This window comes from Protopterus annectens, chromosome 3.part0, assembly GCF_019279795.1.
Source record: "Protopterus annectens isolate FY-2018-M chromosome 3.part0, PAN1.0, whole genome shotgun sequence".
NCBI classification, from domain to species: domain Eukaryota; kingdom Metazoa; phylum Chordata; order Ceratodontiformes; family Protopteridae; genus Protopterus; species Protopterus annectens.
This window is the reverse complement of record NC_056731.1, coordinates 487309387-487320891: the sequence shown is the minus strand read 5'-3', so window position 1 is coordinate 487320891 and position 11505 is coordinate 487309387.

Below are 11505 nucleotides of genomic sequence, written 5' to 3'. Positions count from 1 at the left end.
ACACACTACACTTCCAGTCTCACATAGACCTACCACAACAGCGGACCTAACACATGATCACACATAAACATACTTGTAGGCTCGGACCACAGCTATGCCTATGCAGCAGAGACCTCCTAAGCAGACATCCATGCAACCACTACCACGGAAACGAACATGTGCAACACATATCACACAAAGCCAATGTGCTGAACACTCACAGCCATTAACAGTAAACAACACACCTCATACACCTGTACTAGGTGCCTCTATCATCAGGCACACTAACATCACGTTCACCAGGCTTAATGAGGTGAGGGTCACGGTGTGCAGCCTGTCGGCCACTATGACCTGCCACATAACACAAATACTCAGGTAACCCCAAGGCAAGTACAGGTATGACTCAGTCACTGTCCATGCTGGTGTGAGTGGCCTGACACATTCCTCCCTGGACTACATGACATGAGACAGTACAGAGCTCTCTGAGCACGTAGCCCAAGACAGTTTGACCCTGACCTTGAGTAGCATCCTACCCTCACCTAGAACCATGCCACAATATCAAGGCACGATGATCCCTTCCAACAATTGACTGACATACTGGTGTCATTCACAGGTGTGCCAATGCCTGCCATCTTGGGGTGGTATGCTTTGCTAGGGACAGCTTGCACCTGTCACCCCTGTCCCATTGAAATTTGGTGGAGACTCTTGCTACACCCATAGTGCCTGTATTAGGCAAGGCTCATAAGGCAAACCCACATCCATTTGTATCACAAAGGATGAGGAAGTGAGAGTGATGCTACTCAACACCAGAAGTCTAGACCTAAGGATGCACACACTCAAAACCCTACTTGACATGCTGGACATCGATATCTGTGCAGTAACATGAACCTGTTTCAGGTTTCACAGGAGCACACCAGTACTACCAGGTTATAGCTGTTACCATTCTTGTCGGCCACAACACTTGAACAAAGGAGGGGAAGTATCAGTATTCAATGCAGATTCCCACGCCTCCACATTGGTGGCACAGTACAACATAGGTGTTAGGCCATTGAGTACAGAAGACGTAGTTGGGGACCTGGGGTAGAAACATGGTAGCGGTCTGTCATTTGTCAACCACATGGCCAATGTGGATTGAAAGACATGTTATATAGCCCAGCTAATCATGAGGGATTCACATGTATGGCAGGGGAGGTCATTGTGCCTCTTTACTCATCCATCATCAAGCCTATAATTGCGTACAATGCACCTTTTGGGATGTACCTAACCAGACACCCACAGCAACTGGTACAGGACAACAGTACCTCATCAAGGGGATGCAATGGCTCACACAGATGTCATATGTTTCCCAGGTAAAGTAAATCCCGCTGGACTCAGTGGCTTATTGCCGGTTCAGAGGCAATCTGTGCGTGCCATATACAGCCATGTCCTACCCAGCAGTAATGAACATGCTGCACTTCAGGCAATCAGAGTCCCATACAGCCACATGCTCAGGAGAGCTGGACCTCAGCACTGACATCCATGGACATGCTGGAGAGGCATATTCCTGACTGAGAGGCTCCCTTCACTCTGTAATGAGCTGACACTACAGGTTAGGCAGAGTCCCTCATTGACTCTCTTCCATAGGAATCTGGATGACTGGATGTAGATCATAGTTGTACCCCAGGTATCACTTCTATGTCACTGTTAGACAGAGGCACAGTATACTAACATCGGACAAGGGCATAGCAGCATAACTTGTAATTGGGTGGTGAAAGACAAACACATTCTACTAGGCTTACCAATGCCCTAGGGCAAATAGCCTAGTATGAACCTATGAACATGTGTGTACTGCTATAGTACTTCTGCCATATGTTGCATGTGTGTGTGTTGTGGGGATGCACAGGTAATGGCCGGATACTTCTGCACAGGCGACACGTCTGACACATTCTGGGTGTTCATCCCTACATACTGGATGTGTGTTGCCATCCAACCCAACCCTGTGATGTGCACACATTACTCAGCCTGGATTTACATATCCGAACAACACCACAAGCACAGTACACTACCTTGCTATGTATGCATTTAATTACACAGTTATTCAGTAGTTATGACAGTGATGCTATCCATGCAGCCCATTGGGCCAGTGGTAGCCACAACACACACCGCCAGCACCTTTGCATATGCTTACCACAGACATCCCACATACTGCATGTACTGTGCACACACATATCTAACCCAGAACAACTGCACACCACTTATTAATCATGTCCAGTGGAGTACAGATACAGGCATATTGTATAAAAATAGTAGGAGGCTACTGCAGCACAGGGCAGATTCACATGACAGCAAGGCATCTGTGGTCAGCAGTGTTAAGATGCTTCACATTCACCACATGCACAGATATTGGCAACATTGTTGCAGACAGTTTAGGTGCAGGTACGCCCCCATTCTCCTACACATGTGGTATTAGTTATCCCAAATGACTGTCACCTCCCTATCCTCTCACATGTCCAGGTGAGAGCCACCTTCATCATTGCAGAACACATAGCATCACTGTTACGAAATGGTATCCCTGGATGTGTGCTACATTCACCCCTGGAGGACATAGCACCACATGACAGACTGATATTAATCCCTGGCCATACTACAGGATATGTACCTGAACAGTGCCATACATACACAGTGGTCCCACACCAATGAGAAGGAACCTCTACTGACCCTGGGAACTACTGCATCATATGCACAACTGGCCTTGTGTTCTAAGCTATGGAAGTGTTAAGTATGGGTAACATGTACAGCAATATTACATATGTTTATATTTCAGGACTATGTACACACAACCTATCTCATGCACATACCTATAGATAGTGAACTATGATACATTTGGAGGTGTCACAGTAAACGCAGTATTAACCTGCTACTTTGCATTACCTGTGTTTGTGGCAGCTGTTGGTGTGTCACTGGTGCTGCTTGAAGTTTGCTGCTGCTGCTGCTGCTGGTTTTGCTGCTGGCTGTCTTTATTTCTGTTTTGTTCTCTCTCTGTCTCTCTCTCTCTCTTTCTCTGTCGGTTTTGTGCAATGAATGTATTGCATGAGTGTAGTGTGGGTACTCATTGCTTTTGTAGGTATCTGCATAGGTCCATGTGATGGCCTCTGCACCAATTGTAAGACAGCATTTACTAATTGCATGCAGCCAGGTGTGTACTGATTGCATGTCTCACTGTGATTTCAGGACACTGCTATAAAAGGGTATGTGAGATAGGCGTTGCCCTTTCAGATTGTAGGGCGTGGACCATGCTGGTATGCTGTTGACAGTGTTCTGTGAGTGTGAAGGTTAGTACATCTCCCATGCTTCATGCTGTGTTGTAGATTCAGGTTGCTGCATTTCTCTTGCCTGTTCCCTGTAGTGAGTGTGTATGCATACTGACACCTACAACTATATGTCATATGTATTGCTATATAAATATATATATATCTGTGTACATATACATACTTTCATATATGTACATTAGCTGACATTACTGGGTACAAGCTAACAATTAGCAGGGCTGTTTCTGTTAACACTACACTAGTATGGGAAAATCCAGTAATTGGGACTATAAAAGTCTGCCTGACATGCTTTAGTTAGTAGTCATACTATATTGCCTTTATCTTCATTCATTCCTACTATTACATGCTCCACTTACTTAGCACTATATTCCTGTATGAGAGTCATGGCTTAGTGGTAGGTCATACAGACTAGTGTTACAATGGTCTTGGGGTAGGGCCTACTAGTATGCTTATATTCTGCTTGTGACTTGAGTATAGGGCCTATCAATCAAAGTGCTGGAGGCACCTTTAAGCAGTTAAAGGGGTTAGTAGGTCTCACAGGAGCCAGGCTGTGTTGCAGATTCTGGTTGCTGCATTTATCTTCACTGTTTCCTGTAGTGAGTGTGTATGGATACTGACACCTACAACTATATTTCATATGTATTAATATATATTTATATATCTGTATGTGTAGATATACATACCTTCATATATGTACATTACCTTACTTTATTATGTACAAGCTAACAAGTAGCAGGGCTGTTTCTGTTTACTGGATTCCCATACTAGTTCAGTGTAATTTGGCCATTGAAACTCTACCTGACATGCTTTGGATAGTACACCTCCTATATTGCCTTTATACTGATTCCTACTATTACATGTTATATTTATTTTAGCACTGTGTTCCTGTAAAGCAAGCATGGCTTAGTGGTAGGTCATACAGACTAATGTTACCAAGGTCCTGGGTTCGAGACTGACAGTGGGAATTTATTTTTCTTTGCAAACTTTCAAACTGAGTACAGGACCTGTCAATCAAAGTGCCATAAAGGCACTTTTAAGCACTTTAAACCAGGTCTGCGCTCGTTTGCTGAGCTCACGCATGCCAAGACTGGCGGTGAGCTCCGCTAACACAAGCGACACCAGCTAATTTCTTTGAAAGAAAAGAAAAAGGGGTGACAGGAAAGTGGTGAAAAGGGGTCACAAAGAGGGTAAGACAGTAGGGAAACAAGCGTGGGATTTGCAGGAGGGATGTAGGTAAGGCCCATAGATGCCCATGTCTTTGGCAGCAACAGCTGTGCATTTCCATGTATTTTGGTGAGACATTGGAAACCTTTCACCCCTGAAAGAGGTGTCAGGACAACATTAATATTTGTTGTAGAGCCAATTGTAATTAACTGTTTCAATGTCAAGCAGACATGTGTGCGACATGGACAGCTATGTATGGGGTGTAATTTTTTTGTGGGTACAGAGTGCCCTTTTTTTATTCAGGTGAGAGTGGTATGTCAGGTGAAGGAAGTCGGTATAGCTGGGGAGGTAGGTTGGGTAGGTTAACAGACAAGACAGACAAGACGCATACAGGGGCGGTGTATGACACACGTGGGGGGGTTACACAATTGACGGGGATAGAGGTTGGGATATCCAAGATGCATGAGCCCACAGATGGCAACAGTGGAACTGATATCCCCACCCATAGGCAGTTGCCACTGTTCCTTCACAGCCCAGGATGGGGCTGTGCTGGGGGCTGTGTAGGCGGGGCAACGGCCGGGGCCATTAGCTGTGCCACACGAGCCTCAAGCTGGCGTAGGGGCCCAAGAACGGAGTCTTGGATCTCCCTTCGCACCACAGACCGGACACCTTGGAGGGTGAGTGGACGAACCCCTCCGGCCACACTTGCAGAGGGGGGACTGGCCCCATCCCCTGCAGCGCTTCCACCCGAAGGTGGCACAGGGCCACTGGAGGGGGGTCCGGCCTGGGCACTAGTGCCAGGTGCAGTCGCCAGCTGAGGTGGGAGAGGTGGGTCCGCTGGGACCTGCCTTCCCAAGCGTTCTAGGTTTGTGAGTTGTTATGTTAGTTTGGGTTAATGGCATTTTATTCCATTCAGATTAATTGTAACAGCATGCATTGGTATTCCCATCAAACAAACACCCTGATATTAACACCATTGAACAAGGGGCATATCAATATCACATGCATTATTTGAACAGAAATACACAGTCAAACAACATGCAGGGTTGATTAATGGCAACAGGCCATCAAATTTGCAGGTATGAACAGGGCACATGCACGAACAGACATGCATATATTTTTGGAACGGACAAATGTCCATGATTAATGAAATGTTCACATACCATTATTTAGTGGGTATTGTTATATGGAATTATAGGGTTGGGTGGAGATAGAAAGTGATGACACATTCATATGTTACACATTGATTTACATTTGTAATAGGTACACAATTAAGTTGAAGCTGATGTTTCAAAATAATTTTTATTTGACTATCATGCTAGACCTGTTACAAATACATCACTATCCTACTTATTTTGAATTTGATCAGCTACATCATCCTGCTACACTTTGATGACAGGACAGGGGACAACTATGGCTGTTTAGTCTGTCAAATAATCATTCATTCTATCTGCAAATTGTTTACTGTGATCACCATATACAGAATTTGGCCTAGACATTCCAGATTCTGACACACTCAAATCAGTTTGGGATATTAAGTTGTACTTCCCACATGCATTTAGTTCTGTAGAAACACACTGGGGCTAATATATTCAGGGGTTATTACTACTTTATTTATTCATACATGACCCTTTCTGTCACTCTCACACATCCTGCAACTTCACAGTTCAGGTTGCTACTTCTAGGCTTTGTTCACATGTTAGACTGGTGGTGATTCAAACACTTTCCAACAGCCTCACTTCTGTCATGATTCAGCATTTCAACAGGGGATATATCTCACATGTGACTACCTCAGATTCTGAAGCTGTACTCTTGAGACTACTGCAGGTTACACTATTTTAATTAATGGTGGGACATCTGTATTACAGCACTGTTTAATTCTATCAATTATATTTCCAGTTACACTTGCATACTGATGAACTTGTTGCAGCCATACCCGCAGACTTTCAAATCTTGCTTGCACATTATATTACTTTTAATCAATACACTGCAGTGTTCTGATACATGCTACAGTATAATATTTATTTACAAGTACTGGGTGGGGTTACTAACCTGCATGGTGGCGCAGCCGCACCAGCCTACGGGCATGCATCTCGCGGTTCATAGAGCGGACACCTGCTGTAATACGAAAGAAGTAATATTGGACTACACATCTCCATAGTATCAGCCAGTTGAAATCCTTACATACATAAGTAAAATGTAACTTACTCAGTAGTGGGGCGTTGGGCATATCCCAGGCCTCCTGGATCCATTCGGTCAACTGGTCTTGCTTGCGTCGCTTCAGGTCCGCATGGTGGTGACGGACCTGCTCACCAGTGCGTGGAATGCCAGTAGCACTGGTCAGATCACGAGCCAACTGGTCCCATGCCTCTGCCCTGTAGGCTCCCCATGAGACCTGGCCCTGCATGAGTTGGGCCTCGTGATGATGGACAAGGAGCCAGACCATGTATCTGGACTCCTCAACGCCCCAACGCTGTGCTCGAAAGCAACGTCCCTCACCTACTCCACTCATTCTGACTGCAGGTCTGTTCTACAATCGTTTCTGCTGTGTATTCCCGCCTATGGGGCTTATATATGCCTCTTTTCCCGCACATTTCTCTGATTGGCCATTTTGGAATTGTATCTACTTCACTGAAAATGCTTTATCATGCTCCATTCTGGATTTTATCCCATATATATGCTATTTCTGCATTTCTAGATACTGCTGTCATGGCTTAGTGGTTTATTACCTTGACTCTAGTGCATGGTATCCTGGGTTCAAATCTGGCAACTGATTTTTGATTTTCCTTACAGAACTGAGTTGAGGACCTGTCAATCAAACATGCCAAAAGCACTTTTAAGCACTTAAAACCAGGTCTGCGCTCGTTTGCGCGGAGCTAACGCATGCGCACTGGCAGTTAGCTTGTGGGAGCGGCGCGCAAACGGTGTGCGCTGGGATAAATCTTAATTGGCTAGTGACACACATGTTCAGCTAAGCACAGCTAGTTGCAAACAGTTTCAGCCTATTAAACCGGTGCTTAGCAACGGGCATGCAGTTTGCAGCTTGTTAAACAGTACTCAGCTATGGGCAGTCTGTCTCACAGCAGCTTAGCTATCAGTACATTTCTGACTATTTTTATTATTGTGTTACTTCAAAATATATGCTCCATTTCATTCCATTTTACAAAAGGGAATACATTTACATTTGTACAATATTGTCAGGGGGCTTTTTAGTGCTTATTTACAAAAAAAAAAAAGGTTGTTGTGGGGGCTCGAACCCTGCCTGCTCTTAGGCCGGCAACTCTACTGCTAAGCTATTACTTCTTGGCTTACTTTGCATATTTAGTTCTTATATCCTTTTCCACTGACTGCTAACTGCAATTGCGCTTAGTAGCACACCCGCACACACGAGCGCACACAGTAGCAAACATTTACGGGGTTTTTAAAAAAAAAAAAGGTTTTAATTTAATTTTATAACATCTATTCACTTTATACACTGATGGTCAGTCGGGGCATGTGTTGTGTAGTGTGTTTATTCACATTTCCATGGCCTCTCGTGGCTGTTTACTTTCAGCCATTATAGTCTTCCGGGGGCGTGTCCGCTTGCAGGGCTTAGCCTACAGACACGCCCCCTACTCTCTTACACGGACCGTGTAAGAGTTACTAGTGTGATTCAGCATGCCTCATGCACCTCATGCATATGCATGACATGCTGACATCACACCGTTTAACTGCAGCCTCCGTGTAAGAGTTATAACTCTTACACGGAGGCTTCGTGAATCTGGCCCTGGGTCTTGCACAAATGACAGTACCAGCCAACAAACCAACGCAGCAAAACTCATAAAGGAGCTTAGTGTCTGCCTACTGTGCCTCCAATCTCTCCTTAACTTTCTTAAAAAATATAGCCATGATGTGCTTTGCTGTCTGACAGCTCTCACTAAGTGCTTTGCCAGCTATGAATGCCAGTAAAACACTTCAAGATTCTTTTTTTTCTCATTTTTGCTCTGGCAATACATGGAGGAATAAATCTCTATGCACTACAAAGACTTATGAGTGGGTCATTGATCGTAACCATGCATTGTGTGTTCTCGACATGGTTACCGAGATTCACCTCTCAAGCATCACTCTTAAGGTGAATTTCTTGGCATCCATGTCTCAAGCACATAATAAAGCAATTATGTTTGCCAACAGACTTATAAACCTCTGTGTTTGATATTCTTTATTTTTTTTTGCTTATGATATTGCCTCTTCATTTTTTTAATATTGTACTCAAATTGTTCATTTTATTTTCTGTAAACTACTTAGGAAAAAAGCACTGTGATGAAATTAAAACTTGTGTACACAGCATTCTGTAACAGTGCTGAAGAAATAAACCTGTTCTATAATAAAACAATATCACTTTGAACTGTGCCAAGCTCTAGGAGTTTAATTTGTATTTTCATTAGATGTTCACCTTTACTGCACAGAACATAACCAAATCCTGTTTTGTGGTCATTAAGACATTCGTCTTCCACATCCTGCTAAATAATCTCTAATGACACTCATTTTACAGGCATTAAATATATGAAGCAAAACACTTTGAATGAGATAAACTTTCATATTTACTCCTTTTTTTCTAATCTTCTCACCTGTGAGTATTCTTATGACGTGTGTATGTATGGATGGATAGATGGAGGATGACACAGCCATTGTGACACAACACTCTTCATAAAAGTCTTGCTATCTTTCAAAGAGTTGGCAGAGACGAAAAGGCTCATTCTGAAGTCAGTGCAAGAAAAAAGGTGTGGGGGACCAGTGGACCACTGACCTTTAAAGGATTCCCATAAAGAACTTGAATGGTGGTCTGCTACTGAGGAACTAGAGGAGAGTTGGGAAGGTGCCATTCTGTTTGCAGAGGTGAGTAAACGTTTCAAGCAGCAGGGAATAGATGAGCAAGGTTCCATGGCAAAAAGGGAAATTTAACAAGAGCGGCACTTTAACCAAGTGAGGGGGACAACAGCTGGTTAGGCCCTCAGCACAATATTGTCAACACTCCAGTTGCTGAACTATAAGTTTTTGTAGGAGTGGGATAGGGAATCTATTTCTCCGCTGGTGTTGACTCTTCTCTATCTTTTGTACTTGTTTCTACTGGAACCAGGTACGTTTTGATGCCACGCTGTTCAACTGCTGTGAGGGCAATGAAGGTCTGCTTTTGACAGTAGGATGAAGTGAAGACAATACAGTATATGCTGAGAGTGGACAAAAAGCACTTAGAATCTCCATATGCTTTTAGCTACTGGGTACCATGTTAAGGATAACTATGTTTAGTTCTTTCTTCTTTTTATGGACACTTGGCCCATCAAGCAGCCAGACAGGATCTATGTCATTTTATTGAAAAAACACATTGTTGAAACACATATGGTCGACAATGCAATTAATTGAAAATTGACATAAATCCACACAATACCCACCAACAACAAAAACAATGTTTTTGCAGGATGGCAAGCCCTCCTGCAGCACCCACACCCCCTGCTAATTATTTATGCCAACTCTGAAATCACACTACAGTGAAGGAAAAGGCAAATTCCCTTATCCCTACCGAACTGTGTTCTCAGTCAGAACAGTTCAACAAACTAAATTGTCAACCATATGGTCTCCACCGTATGGGTTTCGACAATGTGGTCCTTCACCCAATTGATGTAGACCCACCCAGGATGTTTTAATCATGTCAATGGACTGTTTCAGTACCTTAACACATCGTACTGTGTTTGCTTGGAACTGCTAGATTTTAAATGCATCAGTTTTTCTTACTTTCTCTATGTTAGGAATGACCTGATATGGTTTGCAGGACTACTTCCTACACACTTTTAACATATGCCTAAATTGTGAATGGGGGAGGGGTTTGAGGCATTCACAGACACTGATGTAGCATAGGGGGTTAAGGCATTAGATACTGAACTAAGAGGATTTATATTTTTAAATATGTTTACTGTTTAAAGCTTTACTAAACTGTTTAATGTCAAGTGGACAGCAGTTTATTTACAGTGATTTCCTGTTGTTTAAGGGGCACTTTTGTAAGTATAGTACTCACTATGTGTATATGGCTTGAAGGGGGAGGGGGTCAATGTTCAGTGTTCATTTTCAAATTCAATATCCTCAAAGGCTCAGCAGTGTCTATGACTATGTTAATGAAGGTAGGATCCAAAATAACCATTTCTATAGTTCATAGGTGTATACTAGGCTAATGAACATTAGGGCCTTCATAAGCCTAGCTATGCAACTTAAATGTATCCCACAAGTTATTTTGCCTTAGAAGTTATTCTAAAGGGTGTATGGTCACTAGGGCATGATTTAATCGTTGCCTCTGTCCATCAGAGACATAAGTGCCAGACCTGGAGTGAATTTTTGATTTTCCATCCACTGGTTGAGGTTGCACTTTAGTAGGGTTAGGGAAGGGCTCTGCTTCACACTGATGGGAAGTCCATTCCAGGGAACAGAAATTCTCTGAGACACATGCCTGTTCAACACATCCTATTTATGTTATAAAGCAAAGTTTAAGTTCTTAAATCTTGTAGTTTTGATGCTGTTCATTCTGCAGATAAGCAAAGGTTCCATCAGAGCAAGATCCAAAGGCGCCTTGTATGCCAGGCATAGATCACCTCTCGGCAGTCTGTAGGAAACAGTACAGCGATAGAACTTTGAGGTGATCTGTAAAGGACATTGTGTTTACACCCTGTATTCTTTTTGTGAGGAACCTCTGCTATATAATTGTCAACGAGGTTACTTACTGTAATGCAAGAATGTGCATCTCATAAACTATGCCATTGGTTTAATGACTCCTCCCAGCATTCCACCAATAATACTGAACACTCTGTAGACAGTATGAAATCAGATGCAAGGCTGCAAAGTAGCTGCTGCATCTTTTTGAATCCCACGCCATTATTAACTGCTACAGGATGATTTGTACTAAACACTACCTACACTATCTGCCAGTCTGATCAGTACTGCCATTGTTGGTGTCTTCCATTGGAAACATTTTCATTGAAAGGTTTATAACCAGAAATGCCACAGGACAAGTCAAGCTAGTCCTTGGGCC